This window comes from Durio zibethinus, chromosome 15, assembly GCF_047325235.1.
Source record: "Durio zibethinus cultivar Kanyao isolate XHJ-2024 chromosome 15, ASM4732523v1, whole genome shotgun sequence".
NCBI lineage: Eukaryota > Viridiplantae > Streptophyta > Magnoliopsida > Malvales > Malvaceae > Durio > Durio zibethinus.
In genome coordinates, this window is record NC_143176.1 from 16,695,097 (window position 1) to 16,716,852 (window position 21,756).

The following is a 21,756-nucleotide window of genomic DNA, read 5'->3' on the forward strand; positions in this document are numbered from 1 at the left end:
TTCTTTGAGAGTTTTTTTTACTACCAAACATTATTTCTTTCCTTGTTTATCCTTTTTTTTCTAGTGGTTTTGAAATATTCTATTTCACCCTCTTAATGATGGTCAAATTCCATTTTATCAATATAAGAAAAGGGCAATTTAGATGTTTAAAATTTAAATATCATCATTAATAACCCAAGTTATGTGCAACAAGAGTATAGGCCATCAAGTAATAAAATAATAAAACAGAGTTATTGTCTCATAGAGATTGTCTATTAGGTTACCTATTCTAAGTACCAGTTATTGAAATACTTTTACTATAGTTAGGTCAATCGAACTCTTAAAAAGCTTTTAAACTACTCCTAAGCTAACGCATGAAAGTAAGACAAGAAACATAACAACATATATGTAAACTGCAAGTAAGTAAGTGCATAAAATGTAAAGGCACCAAGTTAAAGAAGTATACACTAATGTAAACATAAAGATAACAATAATATAAAGGGAATTAACCAAACTATCCTAAAGCATTCGACTAATCTAAAAGAAAACAAAAACTAAATAATAAGAGTAGTAGCAATTCAAACCATAAAACTAAAGCATGAATCATAATGAAACAGTAAATGAACTTTAATCTAATCCTAAGAATTAGTGACGTAATGCATGAAATGGACAAGAACAGAATTAAAGGATAAAAAAAGTAACTAAAATAGAAAGTGTAATGTAAAAACCAAAACTACCTACTAATACAAGTAAATCGTATTTGCAAAAATGAATGTAAATGAATCTAATCCTAATGCAAGGTAATTAAGTGCATATAAACTTAAAAATAGTAATTAAAACTAGATCTAAATACATCAAATCGAAATTACATGAATTAGATGCAAGAAAATGTAAGAATGTGAAAACCAAAACCTAAATCTAAGTAGAAAATGTAAATTTTCATAATATTAAAAGCTAGATCAACAACTATAGAAAATAAATGAACTTAAACTAAACTTAAGGAACTGAGATCTATAAGTGAACTTTAATTGCAATAAAAGAAATAAGCTTAAACAATGAAAGAACAAGCTCAATGCATTAACAGCAAAATTAAGTGTAAAAATAGAGAAAATTGAATAATAAGAAGAGAAATTAGCTAAATAGCCTTCAAAAGCATCAATTAAATTACAAGTAAGTAAAGAACATTAAGGAAACAAGTAAAAGAATAATTACAAATTAATGAAAAGTGAACCAATTGCCTAGCAAGGAGGAAACCATCAGCAACTCTATCACTACCATCGCCGTTGCTAGCTCAAGCCATCCACCACTTCCAATATTTTTAGAAAAAAATGCAAAATAAATTTCAAAATAAATTTTCTAGATCTAAAGAACTATTAATTGAGAATATGTAAAAAAATTTTGGATTAAAACTTGGGAGAAATTATTAAGAAAAGTTGGAAAAATCGAAAATAGTGTAAAGGAAAATATAGCAAAAAAACATTGTAAAAGTAAAGAGAATGTAATTGAAGTGCAAGAAATGTCAAAGAAAATTAAAGTGCATTGTAAGAAATTGAAATGACATAAAATTTAAGTGCAAGAAAAGTAAATTTTGTTGAAAAATTAAGAATTTTCTCTTCAAACAACCCTTTAAATGAATAAGGAGAAAACAATCTAGAAAGAAAATGTGCAAGAAATGTAAAATACAAGAAAATGAAAATGCTAACTAATTAATTAACTCCATTTAATTTCTACCCATTACTCCTATTTATAGGCAAAAAGTGATGTGTTCAACCATGTTGCAAGAAAAAACCAGCTAGGATGCCACATAAGCTAGATATTTTCATGTCATTAAAGCTTACTTCATAAGCTTTCCATTTGCACTCTGTCTTTTCTTTTCTCTTCAAGCTTTCTCTCTTTGATCCTTATGTCTCTAAAAAATCAAAATTATGACCAATTAGAAGCCTCCAAAATGCCAAATAAGCAGTTGCCCAATGGCCTTTCTATTGAATCAATTTGGGCGCCACTTTCATCCAAGCATTTTTGATGCATCACATGACTAACAAGTATTCTTCATGAAATTTTAGGTGCTAATTTTTGCCAATCCTCTTCCTTAATTTCCAACCAATAGAAAGCCATCTAATTACCAACTCAGCCATGAAAATTTCTAGAAAATTCCAATTCCATAATTGTTCAAAAACTGTTATTATGTTTTTTTTTTCCTTTTTAAACTCATGCAACTTTACTACAAAGGTAACAAATGCTTTAATGAGCTCAAAAGGAAAAATAAGCATAAAGAGTATAAAGATTAAAACTTAAACTAAAGTTCAATTAAACTTAAAATGCAAAGAAAGCAATGAAGAAAAGTTAGGAAATTCTCCCCAATAGTGGCAACTAAGTAGGATCCAACACTAAGTTCAACCAAGTAGTAGAATTTCCACCAAAATACATCCAATTTGACTTCAATTCATGATTTTTCCTATTTTTTGATGATTTTATCTACACATTGAACAATTGTGCATTTAAGAATATTTTTACCATATTTTCTCAAGGAAACAATACGCCATAATAAAAAGTCTTAAAAAGCTATGATAATTCTATAAAAATAAAGAATTATTGCACCCCTAAACTTAAGCTTTTATTTATCCTTAACCATAACAAGATTAAGCGAAAATCATCACTTACTTTCAATGCTTCATTAAACAATAATGCCTCATGGATTTTGCTCAATATGCTCAATGTAAGTGTTGACTTTGTTGATGTGATATTGATTTTTCTGAGGTAATAATATGGATGAATGAAATTAGTTTTCAAATAATATAATTGGTCATTGTATTCATACAAAAATTGAATTTTTCTATTTGGTTTGAAAAAATATTTTTTTGTTTTTATTTTTTATTTTCATTTTTAAAAAAATAGTTTTTACTTTTTATTTTTTATTTTAAAAAATATGTTCGGTAAACAAAAATAAAAATTATTTTCTAAAAATGTAAAACAACAAAATAAATAAAGTATTCAATGAAATTAATATCAATGACATCAAATTATCAATATAATATATTTATTAATTAATGACATTAAAAAGTATTCAAATGTTATAACTTGCAAAATACAAGATAAAAAGTAATATACACCTCTTATTTTTATAATTAAAAACATCTTTTTTGTTTTCATATTTCAACCTATTTTTATTTTTATTTTCTAAAATTTTGTTTTCATTTTCAATTAATAAACACACTTTCACTTGTATTTTTCATTTTCCAATAAAATGAAAGCAAAAAATCACTTTGGTTTCCAAAATCAAACACTACATTAGCCTTTCTAGTAAAATTCATGAAAAATCTTGTTCTTGTATGACTTGAATTTAATAATGTTAGTTCAATCACTAATGTGATTAATTACTCCTCGTTAACTTTGCTTACGAACGTAATGGATTTTTAAAAAATCTTTAAAAAAAATCCTTTAAAAATCTAAAAAGTTAAAAAAATTTCAAAAAATTAAAAAATTTCATTTTTAAGCTTTTCAAAAATTTTTTTAAACATTAAATTTAATATTTTTCCAATATTTTAACTTTTTAAAAAAATTATATTTCTTAAATTTTTTAACAATTGGATTTCAATTTTTAAAAACATAAAAAATTTGAATTATATAGATTTTTTAAGATTTTAAAACTATTAATTTTATTTTTTTCATTTTTTTAGTTTTTTAAAATAATATTTATTTTTTAAAATAATCAAATTTCATTTTTAAAAAAGTAATTTTCAATTTTTACATTTTTTAAAAAGAATTCCAATTATTTAAAATATTAAATTTAAATATTTACCAATATTTTAATTTTTTTAAATTATTTTTTTGATTTTTTCTAATAAAATCATAATTTTTTTAAAAAAATCTAAATATTTTTAATATTTAGTAATTGAACTAATATTATTAAATTCAATTTTTATGATTACAATATTTTTATAAATTATATTAAATGGCTAAAATTCAAATTTTATGTGAGTGCATGGACCATTTATAAAATTTGATAACTAATTTTATTTATTTATATTATCACGTCAACAAAATCAATGTTGCATTAGCAAAATCAACCTCAACATCAACAAGGTCAATGTTTGTGTTATCGAATTAATTTTAAAGACAAAATTTTGATGAAGTAAATAATTGAAATAAGATTATCAAATCAAAATAATGTAAGTACTACATATTTATTAATTATAATGAAAGACTAAATTTCATACTTTGATAAAGTATATAGACTATTTTCATAATGTCATCAAAAAATTACATTAACGGTATGTTTGGACGTGTGTTTGCAAAAACGATGCTGTTCTATTTTAAATGTTTATATCGGATAGGTGTTTGCTTGTGAAAAGAAACAGTAGTTTAGTTAATTTGATCAAAGTTCGAGCTATCATTAGAACTGTTTGAGTGACAAAGTCAGCATAAACAGGGGCTTGTTCAAGACCGGTTGTTTCTGTTTCTACTAGAAATCCCTAGATTTTTCACTTAACCGTACCATGTTGATCTTTGCTAATCATCAATACTAACTTGACAATTCATTTCAAGTTTCTGAGAAGGCCTCAAATTTCACTACCTCGATAAGATGCCTTTAGAAAAGGGAACCAAATCCCACATAACGTACTCTCAAGACATATTTGTTATTTATTTTGAACGTAAGCATTAAGACTGAATGCCGAGCTTAATAGCGCAAGCTTGTAACCCAAGTGGGGGCAACAAAGTGTTGGGACATTAGTTCTACTCACGCAGTCGGATCCTTGCGGCTGATATCTGGTCTGCCCGTTTCAAGCGAGGAGTTGAGCCACGCGACTCGTGCGAAGGCTCTAGGTCTCGTTGCTCCTAAAGAGGAGGGTACCGCGTGAGGCTGGCTTCACAGAGCAGCGAAAACTTCCCGCTCTTGGCAGTGGAAGGACTACAGGCTGGTGCCGCTTGGATCCAATATGGCTGCTGGGGTTGACCTTAACTGAACCAACGCCTTTTTTTTTTTCCTAATCTATAATTTTCTGAAATTGTTCGAAGTTGACAATGTGTGACTGGAATCTGAATGTTTCCACCTTTTTACCGCATTGTTGAAAATGAAAGGAAAGAAGTAATCTTGCATCATATTGAACTGTGGCAAAAAGGATGTCCTTTCAAATCTGTTTTTTTAGTCCAAGGAAAATCCAGAAGTAGTTGATTTTGTTGAATGAGATTTATGTGCCAGTTGTCTTTCCGTAGTACCTGTACCATGAAAATTTTTAAGACTCTAAGGAGAGTCCTACCATTTATTGCTAAGTTTGCTTGTTAATTTCTTCAAGTTTACAGATGTTTCCTATGGCGAAATTTTCAAATCTTGAATTCCGATAGCAGTTAAAGCAAATAGTATTGCTTTGGAATGCTAAGATTGTGAAGCAGTTCACCTTTTCTGATCACGAACCAAAATCTGGAATTAGAATATTCCTTTAAATAGCTAGCTTCTGGCCACAGCAACCAATTTCAAAGTACTGGGATGCTTACTAGATTATTGATGGGCTTTATAGAGTTCTACCTCCTGAATCTTCATCCATTCCAGCAGCTACTTTTTGACAGATCGTAACTGTTTGAAGTGAAATACAAATTTATTTCTACATGCTGATGCGTAGGCATACATATATATATATATATATATATATACATACATATATGTATAATAACTCTTTGTGATGAATATAGCGAATAGTGAATCTAAGATTTTTTTTAGATGTGTCTATTTATAATATATATATATATATATATATATATATAACTGCTCATGCAAAGACAGAGAAGCAAATCTAACTGAAGGGTTCCCCTACCTCCCTTCACATCTATTATATATATGTGTTTACTGTTAATTAATAGAAAATTTTTCAGGACCTACATTTATGAATTAAGCATACAACTTAGCATTAACAACATGGGAGAAGTCCGGGTGAATAACAGTATTTGTTTACTTTGTTTTGTTGCACCACAAAATCCGGATGGTTCTATTTTATGAATGTTATTGTAGACATTTTATTTAATCCGATCCTAAATTAATTGGGCTCAAACCAATTGGATCCACACTAACCCAAATCAGTTGAGCCCACTCTAATCCCAGCCCAATCGTCAAGTTTTTTTTAGTTTACTTATATATCTATATATATATATATATTAGTGCATTTATCTATATATATATATTTATCTTGTTATTTATTTTTTTATTATTTTATCTAATTAATATACTTTTTTGATTATTTATTTTATGAGTTTATCATTTTGTTTATTTGTTATCTTTAGGTTTAATTATCCTTAATTTCAATTTATCTTATTATTTGTTAAAAAAAAGAGAAAATATATTTAATAAAATCAAGACTAGGAATCGTTTAATAGAAAAAGTGATGATCAAGTATGAAGGTTGGGGATTAAATTTATCCTAAAGTGATAATTCATTATTTAAATTCAGGATTTAAAAAAGGATAAAATTTAGGTTTTTAATCCAATAAAAGAATAAATATTTTTTTAAGAGTCCATCTTTAGTTGAAACACTGTTTAGACTTGAATTCACACTTATAAATATGTTTCAATCATCGCAACAAAGATAAAAAATGAAACACACAGAAATTATGCAAAGTAAAGACAAGAGTCATAACAAAATATTTGAGAAGAAATTGTTCTAACAGGAAAAAAATTTGGAGTTTTGGAGTTTCGAAGGATTTCAAAAGGTCAGAGGTTTGATTTTGGGGTTTTGCAAAGTTTTTTTGAATTTTTGAAAATTTTTTTTTGGAAATTTCTAGTATCCATTGAATTTCCCATTAGTACTTGAATTTTTCAGTGACTTCCCGACTTGATTTTCGAGGTTCCAATTTGGCTTTCCAGAATTCAATGAGAGATTCTACTGGTGTTTTGCAAGAGAGAGAAACACAGAAAATGAAAAGGGTAGAAAAAGAGTGTGAAAGAGGATCTGAAGAAGAAAACCAAAGTTTTCAAGCTTTTATATCCTAGAAAAATGATGTCGTTTTGCCATCCTTGGATTCGAACAAGATCTGCGTGTTGCCCTGTTGTCCAACCTAACAAGTAGCACCCTTATAACGCATCCTTGGAGTCAGTTTGCTATTGAGCCAACTAAGCCTTAAGTCGCGTTGTTCAAGCCATTCCTCTGTGCCTTGAACCACTTATTTTAAGCCTTTAAGCCGAGCCATTCTTCTAGTATTTTTTATTTTTATTTATTTATGTTTAGTTATTTATTCATTTGTTTATTTGTTTTCCATTTATGTTTTTTATTTATTTGTTCATTATTTGTTATCCATTTATTTGTAAATATTTAAAAAAAAATTAAATCAAATAAAAGAAGCTTACCAACATCTTAGAGGGCTCAAATTTTTTAAAAATAAAATTTTCAAATTAAAAAAAAAACCTTACCAACAAATTGGAAGGTTCAAGTTTAAAAAAAAAGAATATATAATTTTTTTAAATAAAAATTGAATGTTACCAACTTATTGGAAGATTCAGATTTTTGACAAATTGTTTTAATAAAATAAAGCTTTACCAACTTATGGGAGGGCAATTTTAATTTCAAAAAGGGGTTTTACTAACATATTGGAAAACCTTATGAATTTTTTTTATAAAAAAAAAAAATTTAAGAGAAAAAAACATGAAAATAGTTTTCCATAAATCCTTACCAACATGTTGGAAGGCAATTTGATTTTCAAAATAAGGTTTTACCAACATATTGAAAAACTTTATGATTTTTAAATAAAAATTAAATTTTAAAAAAGAAAAATAATTTTCATAAAACCCTACCAACATATTAAAGGATAATTTCTAGCAAAAAATCTGACCAACATATTAGAAGATATTTTAGGAAATAAAATATTTTTATAAAATCAAATTTTGAATCTCCGATGATAGAATTACTGAGAGCATTGCAAATAGCAATCTTTATGTAAATTCCTATGTGAGAAATTCTTTCTAAAATTTACCAACATATTGGAGAATTTAGATAGGATTTTTAAATACTAGATTCTAAATCTCATTTTATTATCACAATCAATTTTTTATAAAATATTAATGAATCCGATGACAGAACATTTTCAAAGCGTGACAAATAGTCTCCTTGAATACTCTTGAAGTAAGGGAATGTTTTTGAATTATTACCAACATATTAGAGTAATTTAAGGTTAATTCCCAATATTCAATTATTTGGTAAGATTTTTAAAGGCTCTTAGATAACACAAAGTCAAGCTAGTACCATCTTTCGGATAGGACTATAGGGGTGCTATAACCTTCGTCATATGTAATCGTACTCTCAAATCTAGTTCTAGTTTTGTAGACATGAATCTATCATTTAAAGACACCTGAGTCAAGCTTGAGATTTCTCTTTAAAATGAAACAGATTCAATTAGGTGGCCAATTACACCTAAATAAAAAAGATTGGTGGTGACTCTTAAAAGTCTATGTCTAGCTATAGGTCTACAGATCTATAAATTATAACAGTTTAGTGACTCCATTAGGGACGTCAAGAGTCAGGCCAATAAAACTCTTTTTATCCAAAGCCTAAGTTAAAATTTAAAATTTTTTTCTTTGAATGTTTTATTTGTTTATAATTGTACCTATTTTGTCATTCACTTACATCTGCATAATATGAGCTCTACACCTGAGTTTTGTCCCTTATGAGAGAGTTAAGTACTTATGCTCTCGTAGATTTTATGTCTTTACTTGAGCTAGCAAACACTTTCACTCAAATTGAATCCTTTTTGTTTATAGCATGTGATGGGTGAGGATTGGGGTGCCTTACTAGTTGGTGATGCACAATGATGTAAGGAACAATTTGGGAACCTTTAGATTTAACTTTAACCACATATAATTAACCTTATGAAGCCTAACCCATAGGTAGACCCATGCTCCCTTTTACCCTTTAGAATTAACCCAAATTTTAGGAATCATGCCATTTTATTTGCTTTCTTTATATGTGCAAACTAATTTGTTTCTTTATTATTCTGATATTGAAACTAACCAATTTCTTTACTTGTTTCTTTTCTTATGATTCATAAACATGTATAAAGGTTGCATAAAAATTACCTTGAAGTTATTTTCAACAAAAAATTTCTTGGAGTCCACAGATTGTCTAGTTTGTACCTCATCCACATTTGCCAAATGCAAGTTACCCAATGATTTGAAAATCAACTTAAAAAGGACCTAGCAAAATGAAGGAGATTGCTTTCCATCCAACTAAATCTCTAGTTTGCCAAAAGAAATTCATCTGTGTCTCATACAAAATAACTTGGAAAAGTTGTCAGATGTATAGAAGAGTATAGATCAATCTAGGCAATCAACCTTTTACGAAAAGTATGGCTATATTGGGTATCTCCTTCTAGTGGTAGTTGAAAACTTCCTAATTAAAGTAGCTGTGCAATTCTAGAATCATTCATATAATTGTTTCATCTTCAATGAGGTAGACATGACATCGACTATATAAGAGTACTTTACATTGATAGGTTTGCATCTTTAATCGTGAGATAAGATATATGTCAGAAGGTAAAAACCAGTATTTCGTAAGAAATTAATCGATCTCATATGGGTTAAAAAAAGTGAATGTACAAGTTTAGGAGAAAAGCAACCATATCTGTCTACCGTAGGAATTTTTTCATGATTTCATCATAAACCATCCGAATGATGACCAAGGGTTAGGTATATTTACTTTGGCTATATATAACATGGTGATTTTTCCCAAAATCTTAGGTCATATTAATATAGAAGTAACTAACCTTTTTTGGCATGTAGAAAAAAGTTATAATCCTTCACCTACAATCTTAGCAGAAACAATTAAATTTCTGAGTCATTGTCATTAGAAGGGGAAAAGACGTTTTGTAATATGTGTACCATTACTATATATATGGATGAAAAGCCATTTTGAGTATAAGAAAAATGCATTCTTAAAGCTTTACTTCCTCAATCGAACCCCAATTAAAGAGTTTTATGAGAGTAAATGGCTAAAACCCAAATCCAAATAAGGATGTATGGTTTTACTACAAAGTCTTACTTGCACCTAGGTAAAATGTTTAGTCCTATGGATGAATCATAAACTGATGTTGTATCAATGGAGAGATGAAACTGGGATCTTACTTTTAGGTTTATGAGGAACAACAAGTGTGCACCACTTATGGTATGAAAATAGTTTGAAGTTGAACAATTTATCCCTATGACACACAAGCTTGCTCAATCAAGCTTTTTATATAGTGAGCCAAATATGCTACAAAAGATGGATAATGCAATCAAAGCTTGGAAGAATCGCAAGAAGGTGAGTCCTGGGTCTTTCACCGATAGGGTCGTCCTAGGATATTTGATATGCAAGGTAAGAACGAGCAAAGAAATTGTGTTCAATTCTAAAGATTCTTACTAATCAGTGGAACAGCATATGGAAGAGTTACCTTTAGGGTTAGAGCTTGCAAGAAAAGAGTTTAAGTCTAAGAAAGACAAATTAAAGCAAGAAATCCAATTGCTTCAAGAAAAAAAAAAGGGAAAATGAAGAAAAAAGCAAAGAAGTAAGAGGCCAAAATGGTGAAGGTCATTAAGGAACAAGACATAGCCATTAATGACTTGTTAGAATTGCATAAAAAAATGTAAGTATAATGAGGTAGAAAAACAAAAGGTTAGGGCCTAAAAGATGGCTAGTGAATGGGACACTGTCCTCAACGAGCTATTGGAATCACATCAAGAATGCAATAAATTATGCATCTAAACAGAGGCCAAAGAGATAAACAACATCAATTTAGGTTATGAAAATGGAATATTGAAAAAAGAATATTCTCATATGGAAAATGAATGTGCAGAAGCCCAAAAATATATAAAGTACTTAAAAAGTATGTTCAAGTTTTGAATAAGAGATTAAATGAGCAAGGGAATCACATCTCGCACTCACAAGAGAGCATAAGAAATTATCATATCAAGTTTGGTGTGGCAAAGGGAAAACTTAAGAAGAAAAAGGTACATAAAACATTTTATGACTCAGATAATGTAGACACCTCATTTTGTTAGGGAATATTATTTCGAAATTACACTTCAACTATAATTAAGAGATTTTTAGGATTTAATTCCAAAATCAATTGGCATTAAAAATGATATGGAGAGATTGTCGAGATTTAATTCTATAATCAATTCACATTAGAATGATAGAGAGAGATTTTTGGGATTTGATTTCAAAATCAATTCTTATTAAACGAAAATCAAATAAAATCATAGATTTAAGGGGAATTTATTGAGCTTGAATTGTTATATAAATCTGTGACCAAAGCAAATGAGGACATTTAGAAAAAAGATTATGTAGAAACTCTTAAGAGAAAAGAAAGAAATTTGTTTAGCAACCAAAAGGTTTTAAGTTCTGGGTTTGGTTTATTTAGATTTTCTAGAATTGGGATTTAGTGTTTTTGGGTTTCAATTTCTATAGGGTTTTACATTCTAAGGATTTATGGGTTTAGTTTTCTAGACAATCTGTTGGGTTTCTAAAAATTCACTATCGACTTTTGGGATTTATTCGTCAATTTCTGGGCACTTATAAATCATTTAGAGAGAAGACAAAAGAATAACCATTTTAGAAAGGGAGACACACTCAAACACTTTTGAAGAAAAGCATGAAATTTGAGGCATCTAAATTTGCATGTTTTACCATGCACAACTTGACCCAGTCACAGGTATTCTCTTTTCATTTTCCATTCCATTTTCTATTTTGATTTTATTTTTCATATTTTATTTATGATATTTTATTTATTTGTATTTACTCTTATTATTTTATTGATTTTTATTATTCATTATTTATTAAAAATTTTGCAAAAATTCTTTTTTTATTATTTCTAAAAAGATAATAAAAAATAAATGAAAAAAATCTTTTCAAATAAATTCATGAATCCTACCAAACTATTAAAGAATTTTCATGGATTTAAATTTTATGGAATCCACCAAACTATTGGAAAATTTCATAAATCAATTTTCAAGGAAACTATTTTTATCCTACTAAACTATTGGGGGATTTGCTTCTTAAATTAAATTCTACCAAACTATTGGGAGACTTAATGAAATTTTTAAATTTTTTATAAATCTTTTTACAATAAAATCTCACCAAATTATTGAGAGATCTATCTCAAAGTAAGTCATACCAAACTATTGGGAGACTTTACTGATTTTTTTGAATAAAATATTATAATAAATCCGACGACTGAGCCTCTTTAGGGTGGGACACTAATCCCCTTGAATACTCCTAAGGTGAGAGAATCATCTTATACTGTTACCAAGCTATTTAGACAATTTTAAGATTAATTCTCAATATTAAATATTTTGGTAAAATATAAACATATTCAAGGCTTGGATAATTTAAGATCAAAATGGTACCATCCTTTAGATGGGTGCTGTGAGGGTGCTATAACCTTTCTTACCCGTAACCATACTCTCAAACCTAAAATCTAGTTTCATAGATCAGATTTAATTAGGTGGCCAATCACACCTAAACAAAAGTGATTGGTGGCGACTTCTCTAATCCATGTCTAGTAGTAGCTCCATGAATCTATACGTTATGATAGTATTGGTGACTCCACTAGAGATATTAAGAGTCAGGCCAGTAAATGATTTCTTATTATCCAAGCCTTGCTTAATATATTTGAAATTATTTTTTTTCTTTCTTATTTCTTTCTTTTCATTGCTTATATTCCGTTTAGTTATTCATTTGTATATATATGTCATTCATTTGCATGTGCATAACATAAGCTCTCCACTTGAGCTTTACCCTTAGGAGGGAATAAAGTACCTATGCCCTAGTGAGATTTTATGTCTCCATATGGGCTTATAAATCCCACTCAAATTGAACCCTTTCTGCTTGTAGCCTATGATGGTGAGGATCAAGGTGCCTTACTAGTCTATAATAGATAATTATGTAAGAAACAATTTGAGAACCTTTTAGAAGTAATCCAAACCACATATAGTTAACATTAAGAGCCTAACCATAGCTAGAGCCATGTCCATCCACCTTGTATAGTTAACCTAAATCTAGGGTCATGTTGTTATTTTACTTACTTTATAGTGAGGTGACTAACTGATTTTCTTGCCTTTTTTTTATTTTTTCTCTTATTATCTGTATTCATAAACATATATGCTAATTACATATTATGCTTACTAACCATTTTTTTTATTGTGTATGCATGTATTCATGCATCATTACAGTCATTCTTATGTATAATATGAAGGCACCATAAGCATCATTTTAAATTTACACATTGTGAGAAATCAAGGTTCAATGATAGCTTAACACTAGTACTACACTTGAGCTAGAGCTAAGAAAATGGAGCAAGATAATGCAAATCATCGCAACAGGATAAAAAAAGCTTGGAAATACTTAAAGAAAAATTAAGTAAGATTTTGGAAGCTATGGAAAAAATAAACAAAAGGAAAGCATTAGAAGAGGATGTTTCACATAAAGTTACTCAGTCACTGTATCCTTAAAGTTTCAATCCATATCAGACCACTCTAAGCTTTCAACCATAACAAACTACATTCCCAAGTCATAGCTACCGAGGAATACCCTATACACCCAATCAAGTAAATGTTCAAAGTTACACTAATCTTGTTTTTGCTGAAAAGACAATCGAGCTAATCTAAATCCCTAATTTGGATAAGACGAAAGAAAAAGTAAAGTTACAAATGGTTGCATCCTCAGAAAACTCTAAGATTGATCAAACAATAAGCATGATTGAAGAAAGATTACAGGTTGTAGAAGGCACTAATTTTTATGGATCTATGGATGCTGTAGGGCTTTGTTTGGTATCAGATGTGATGATACTACATAAGTTCAAAGTGTCAAAATTTGAGAAATATGATAGTATTAAGTGCCTCATTGCACATATCATAATGTATTATCGTAAAATGATAGCTCACGCCAATAATGAAAAGCTGCTTATGCATGTGTTTTAAGATAACCCTACTGGGTCCACTACAAAATGGTATGTCTAGTTGGATAAGAATCGCATTAAGTGGTGGAAGGATTTGACTCGATCCTTTATCAACCAATACCACCACATCATAGATATGGCCCTTGATTGCCTTTCATTACAAGGTATGGAGAAAAAAAGCATCTAAGTCTTTTAAGGAGTATTTCCAAATATGGTAGAATGTCACCACTCAAGTGCAACCTCCCTTAACTAAAAAAAAAATGTTTTGTTTGTAAATACTTTAAAATCACCCTATTATGAGAAGATGATAGGGAATACAACAAAAAATTTTACTAACATAGTGATCTCATGAGAGATTATTAAAAATACCATCAAGAGTGGCAAGCTTGAAAAGGAAAAGATCGACAGTGCCAAGAAAGGTGGGATGCCTAAGAAAGAAAAAGATGAAACCCATGCGATGAGTTTTGAGAGGCAGCAATCCATAAGTTATGCTCTATATGCATCATATGTTCATCCTACTTACTATACAGTAGCCAATAATGTTACACAAGTTCATTACCAACCTTATTTTCCAACCATAAACAATATCGCTCTAAGTCCTTATCAACCAACTTTTCATGCACTTGTATATGGGCCTAATCTTATTATTACACCAATTTTAAGGCCTAACAATCAAGCGAGTGGTTTAAGAAGATTCAGAGGCAATCAAGATAGAGCTTATATTGATCCTATCCCTATAATCTATACTTAGCTATTTTCAGAATTAGTCAAGAATGACCTACTATCCTATCTTTTTTAGAACCATTGAAGCCACCTTATCCCAAATGGTACAATGTTAATGTCATATGTGACTATCATAATGGGAATATGGGTCATTTCATAGAAACCTACCTTGCTTTCAAGCATAATGCAAAGTTTGATTCGAGTAAGTTTGATAAGTTTTAATGAATCAAGAGAGCTAAATATCCACAAAGACTCTTTACCCAATCATTTAGGGGCATGACTTTGGGAAAGCTGATTGGAATTAATTATTATTTTAAAATTTCTTAAAAATATAGATTTCTTTTATGTACTTGGATTTTATCTTATTTTTCGTCATTTTAATAAAAGTAATAGATATGATGCATTTTCATAACATTCTTTTTTTGTATGAATCACCATTATCTACTTTTATCCTCTAATACCTTTTGCCCATATCCATTATTTGATTCCAAATAATAGATGTTCAGACAGTCATAACGATGATTCAAGATTTGATTTTGAAAATATCATTCATGATGATTTAATTTATAGATAAAGATTATTGATTCATTGGGACTATTGAATAAAAAGAAGATAAATATGATAAAGAATTTTGAAAGTGATGCAACACATGATCTTTGCAACTGTTCATTCAAAAGTCTACTCTTAGTCAATAAATGTCTTTCATTAAGAGTATTCATGTTCAAGATGAGAAATGATCATCTTTTTTTTATCCTTAAAAAAAAGTAAAATTATTCTTTGCTGCCTTGTTTGAGCCTTTTGAAAATTTTTTTGAGGAACCCTAACCAAGGATCACTCTCACACTGGGGGCAAAGTTTGAGAAGCTTGTTTATCTTTAGTGATTTCAAGGGCAAAGCCTTTTGAGCTCAATTTTTTTTTGAAAAATGATGAAAAAAAAGAGGAAAGAAAAAAGAAAAAAATGAATGAGAAATTGATTAGTCAAAATGTCAAAATGTTCTACACGAGAAGAAATGATCCTTGGTTTGATAACCGTTCAAATACAATTTGGGCCTATTTTATCCATTTCTTTCATGACCCCTCACCTTTGCCTATATTACATCCCTTAAAAGTCTATTTTGATCGAATATGAATACTTAAATTAGAGAATTATGAATTGAATTAAGGTAGATTTATCATTAGATTTACCATTAAATACTCAAAGTGTCACTGATGAATGAAGGGGAAAGAGAAATGAAAAGAAAAAAAATGAGAAGAGGTGTGCAAAAAAAAAATGAAAAAGGAAATAACAAAAAAAAAGAGAAAAAAAAGACTTAAACTAAGAACTCGAAAGGGTAATTTAAGTACAGATGAAAACCCAAAGAAACAACATCATGTGATGGTCCCAAGAATGATAATGATTAGCTCAAAGACTAAGAATATTAATAGAATGTGTTTTTGAAAGAGAATTCTGAGTTGGAGTTCAAAACTGTTTAAACAGACATTATTTTGGATGTTGATATCCCATTTGAGTAATCACAGTGTTTTACCTTTATTTATCTTTGATCTGTTATTGACCACATTTATTTTCGATAATAAGGACTCATTCTTTTTATCCATTGTCAAATATACATCCCCTAAATGAATCAAAGAAGTGTATCATATCTTTCACCAATTTAAATGATGGTAAATAAATGAATGACAATGTTCGTAAAGAGTTTTCCATTCTTTTGAAAGAAATATAAGATGAGATAAATGAAAAAAGCTAGATAAAATGCTTTAAAAATGGGCAAATGAAGTGACATAGGTGATCTAGTGATGAATTCACTAATAGATTGGTTGACATGACCTATGAGTTATGATCAAATCAAGAGAATGATATGGATCAGCTGATAAAATTTATTCTAAAATGTTGGAGTCTTGAGAACCTTGTTACCATAATTAAAATTTCATGGCATTGATTTATTGATATCTGCACTACATACATTATGTTTACATTTGCATCCTAGATAGGACATGCATTTGCATTGTTGCATCATCATTTATCATTCATTTTCATTCTTGGCTCAATCCAGCTCATTTTCTTGACTTGCGGCTCAATTTTGGTCACCTATTTAATCTCAACTCAATCTAGATTATTTTTTTAGACTTGTGGTTTCATCCCGATCATTTGATCTTGGTTCAGTCTAGATCTTTTTTCTAACTTGTGGTTCAATCTAGGTCACTTATTTCGATCTTGGTTTCATCCAGATCATTTTTTTGACCTCTACGAAACTTGGAATCTTGAACCTTTGCGAAACTTGGAATCTTGCGAATCTTTCATTCTTGTGAATTTGAAATCTTTGCAAATCTAGAACCTTTGCAAAACTTGAAATCTTGCAAATCTTTCTTTCTTATGAATCCGAAGGTGTTTGTGAATTTAAAATCTTTAAGAATCTAGAACCTCTGCGTAACTCGAAATCTTACGAATTTTTCATTATTGAGAATCTAAAAACCTTTGTGAATCTTGAATCTTTGTGATTTTGTTAAACTTGGAATATTAGGATATTTCAACTTCTATTATGAAACCTCACAAATTTTTGAATGCTCAAATTGTGAATCTTTGGATTTAAAGTTGACATTGTGAATTATATTTTTGAACTTGTGGTTTAATCTCGGTCACTTGTTTTGATCTCCGCTCAGTCCAGAACATTTTATTTCTTGTTTTACAGTTTAGTCTCGATTATTTTGACGTACTTTGATCACTTTTTAAATCTCGACTTTCAAACTCAAACAAAATGGATGTCTTTTGTCTTTCTATAATTCCTGTTCCATAGAAAATGCATAAAGAGGGTCAATTGTAGATACCTCATTTTATCCGAGAATATTCTTTCGAAATTAGGCTTCAATCGTAATTAAGAGATTTTTGGGATTTAATTCTGAAATCAATTGGCATTAAAAACGATGTGGAGAGATTGTCAAGATTTAATTCCAGAATAAATTCACATTAGAATGATAAGGAGAGATATTGGGGATTTGATTTCATAATCAATTTTCATTAAAACGGAAATCAAATAAAATCATAGATTTAAGGGGAATTGATTGAGCATGAATTCCTATATAAATCTGTGATCAAAGCAAATTGGAGACATTTAGAAAAAAGATTATGCAGAAACTCTTAAGAGAAAAGAGAGAAATTTGTTTAGTAATAAAGAGGTTTTAAGTTTTGGGTTTGGTTTGTTTGGATTTTCTAGAATTGGGATTTGGTGCTTTTAGGTTTGAATTTTTGTAGGGTTTTCTATTCTAGGAATTTATGGGTTTAGTTTTCTAGACAATTTGTTGGGTTTCTGAAAATTCTCTATCAACTTTTAGGATTTATTCGTCAATTTCTAGTCACCTATAAATCAATTAGAGAGAAAACAAAAGAATAGCCATTTTAGAAAGAAAGACATACTGAAACACTTCTGAAGAAAAGCCTGAAATTTGAGGCATCTAAATCTACGTGCTTTACCATGCATAACTTAACCCAGTCATAGGTATTCTTTTCTCCATTTTTCATTCCATTTTCTGCTTTATTTTTCTTATTTTATTTATGATATTTTGTTTATTTGTATTTACTCTTATTATTTAACTGATTTTTATTATTCATTATTTATTAAACATTTTGCAAAATTTTTTTTTATTTTTGAAAATAAATAAATAAATAAATAGATAAATCTTTTCAAATAAATTCATGAATCCTACCAAACTATTAGAGAATTTTCATAGATTTAAATTTTATGGAATCCACCAAACTATTAGGAAATTTCATAAATCAATTTTCAAGAAAACTATTTTTATCCTACCAAATTATTTGAGAAATTGCTTCTTAAATTATGTCATACTAAACTATTGAGAGACTTAATGAAATCTTCAAATTTTTTATAAATCTTTTTTACAATAAAATTTCACCAAATTATTAGGAGATCTACCTCAAAGTAAGTCCTTTTAAACTATTAAAAGACTTTATTGATTTTTTTGAATAAAATATTATAATAAATCTGACGACGAAGTCTGTTTAGTGTAGAACACTAGTCCTTATGAATACTCCTGAGATTAGAGAATCATCTTAGACTGTTACCAAACTACTGAGATAATTTTAAAATTAATTTTCAATATTAAATATTTTGGTAAACTATAAGCATGTTCAAGGCTTGGATAATTTGAGATCAAATTGGTACCATCCTTTGGATGGATGCTGTGAAGGTTGCTATAACCTTCCTTATGCGTAACCGTACTCTCAAACCTAAAATCTAGTTTTGTGGATTAGATTCAATCAGATGGCCAATCACCCCTAAACAAAAAGATTAGTGGCGACACTCTAATCCATATCTAATGATAGGTCTACGGATCTATACGTTATGACAAATAAGCAAGGTAATGATTAAAGTAGGGGACATGATAGAAAAGGCTTAAGCTCTCAGAGAAACAATCACCCCAATAGAAAAGCTTGGACAATGTTTGTTGAACTTTATTAAGGAAACCAAAGAACAATATGAACAAGTCAAATGTTTTTTCAAATGAAGAATAATAGATTTTATATAAATAGACTTCTGTGGAATAAATGAAAGTTTATTTTTGTTACAAATTCTTTAAAGGTCAAATATTATCTCTCATGCATTGCATTCATAATTTGTCTTTTTCTTTTTTTTTTTTTTCAGACTAAGTTATAAATAAGTCCACTAATTAAAATTTATGGTACTCAAGGTTTAAGGATAACTCCACCGTCCAAGAACACCCCACAATTAACTCACCATCAATACAATACTAGAACCTAGGCCAAACAAATGGAATAGGAAAACATCAATTATTTTGACAAGATAGAAAAAGCCTATGAAGAGCTTAAAAGGGAGTTGAATAAAATCTTGGAAGCCTTGGATAAGTTAAACAAAGAAAAAAGGGGTGGAAGAAGCTTCAAGCTAGCCAAAGCATCCCATGCAAAATGTTATTAATCCTCTGTAGCCTTTCATATTCAACCCTTATCAAGGCCAGTCTTTTCAAAGAGGACAAGCAAATTTTCTTGGGGCATATCTATACACCCACCTAGGTATGTAATCCACTACTGCATAATGTCATTTCCAAAGTTAAGTTAATCCAATCTTTGGGGAGGAAGCCTCAAAACCAACTAAGACCCTAATCTAAATGATCCGAAAGAGAAAGAGAAGTTGAAATTAAAAGTGGTCGAGTTACTGAAGGACTCAAAAGTTGACCAAAAAATGAACATGATCGAGGAAAGGTATCGAGTAGTGGAGGAAATCAGTTACTATGGTTCCATAAATGCTATTGGGCTCTATTTAGTCTCAGATGTTGTTATTCCTCCAAAATTCAAAAGTTTCAGAGTTCAAGAATGTTAGTATTGAATTGATCCTTATTTTGAAATGACAAAACATTAAGCTAAATAAGCTTGATCAAGATTTTGAAAAAGATTTATTTAGTACATGTTCTTAAGTTTTACATTTTGATACTAAATAAATAATATGATTTTCAAAGCTTAAACAAACCTTTCTTTGTTTTCATATTTCTCAAATCAAATCTACCTTTAAAAATTATTTATTTGAGCTTAAATGAAAGTCCAATTATTGTTTTTAAAGTAAAATTATTCATTTTGGACTTAATACAATTTTGACAATATTGGTTTTGAGAAATAGATTAACTTAAGAAAGTTGTTTTACAAGAACAAAGTTTTCCAACATTGAAGTTATTTTATTTTTTTGTATTAATTCACAAAGTTTTAATATTTGAATTTTACATGGTTGGAAAGCTCTTTGAGTCTACTTTCTAATGGATTAAACAAAATCAAAATCCAAATTTTTTAAGAAAAGATTTTGAATTTTTACTAAACACTCTGCAATTGTCTAAAAACTGCACAAGGGATACTTTTAAAAATTCACTATAATTTGTACATAGTGAATTAAGTGATTAACTTTATATGGATAGAAAGCCCTTTAAGTCTAGTTTCTAAATATTCAAACAGTTTGCGATTTAGATTTGTATAATTCAAGTTATGGTCAAATTACTAAGTAGAGTACAAAACGGGAAACAACCACCCAACTTAGACAAAATCGATCCCCTTAGGGAAGAGATCAATTGTTTTTTTATCCAAAAACGAACTTTCTGTTGAAATGGCAAGAATGGATTGATCACCCTATATAAGGGACCAATCACCCCCTTAACCAATTGATCTCCTAGAAAAAGGGATCGATCAATTAGGCTATTTTCAAGTGCAAATTGGTTCAAAACATGAACCAATAGATCCCCTCATAGAAAAGATCGATTGGGTCTGGGCAAAGACATCTCCAACGGTTATTTTATTAAGCTTTTAATGGCTACTTTCACTTCCCAAGCATTCCCAACAGCTATTTCCTTAATTTCTTTATAAATTGGGCACTCCAACACACCAAGAAGGTTTATACATCAAGAGAGCAAGAGCCAACAAGCCATATTTTCATTCTCTCAAATAATCAAGAGTTTTTAGAGCTTCAAAGTCTATATCTTTGTATTTATTGTATCCAAATTACATTTGTTGCTCATTCATCATTTTTTTGTACTTAAACTTAGCAAACACTTAGCCTTAGAGAGATTATTCTATTGTTTGCAAAATTACCTTTGATATACAATGATGGAAGAAAACAAGAGATGAGGTATCCTCTTGATGTTGTAAGGGTAGAGGTTGTTATCTAAGCCTTGAGAAAAAGATAGAGATTTAGTACAAGATAGGTTTGTATCTTGTAAGAATTTTTTTTCAATTAGTGGATCATTATTTGGGAAGAATTTGGAGAAATCCAATTCACCCCTTATTGGATCACCATTTCACCTAAAAAGCTAATAGAGAAGTACAATGATAACTCATGTTACCATGTACTATCAAAAAATGAATACCTATACTGGTGATAACAAGCTGTTGATGTATATATTTCAAGATAGCCTTACTGGTTATGTGGTAAGATGGTATATCCACTTTGATTAGCCCTACATTCACTTATAGAGAGAGCTAGCCATTGACTTTATCAGTCAGTATCACTTTATAATGATCTAGCTTTTGATTACTTTTTTTTCTAGAACATAGAGAAGAAAACGATTGAATCATTTAAAGAGTATGCCCAAAAGTAGAAGTACCTAACTGCTTAAGTTCAACCACCTTTAATTAAAAAAA

The 21,756-nt window shown here is 29.2% G+C and overlaps 1 non-coding gene across 1 annotated transcript; it reads left to right on the forward strand.

Moving 5' to 3' along the window:
* Positions 1-4,650: 4,650 nt before the first annotated feature.
* LOC149514720 (signal recognition particle RNA) lies at positions 4,651-4,955 on the forward strand. Its single transcript, XR_016328437.1, has one exon.
* Positions 4,956-21,756: the final 16,801 nt, after the last annotated feature.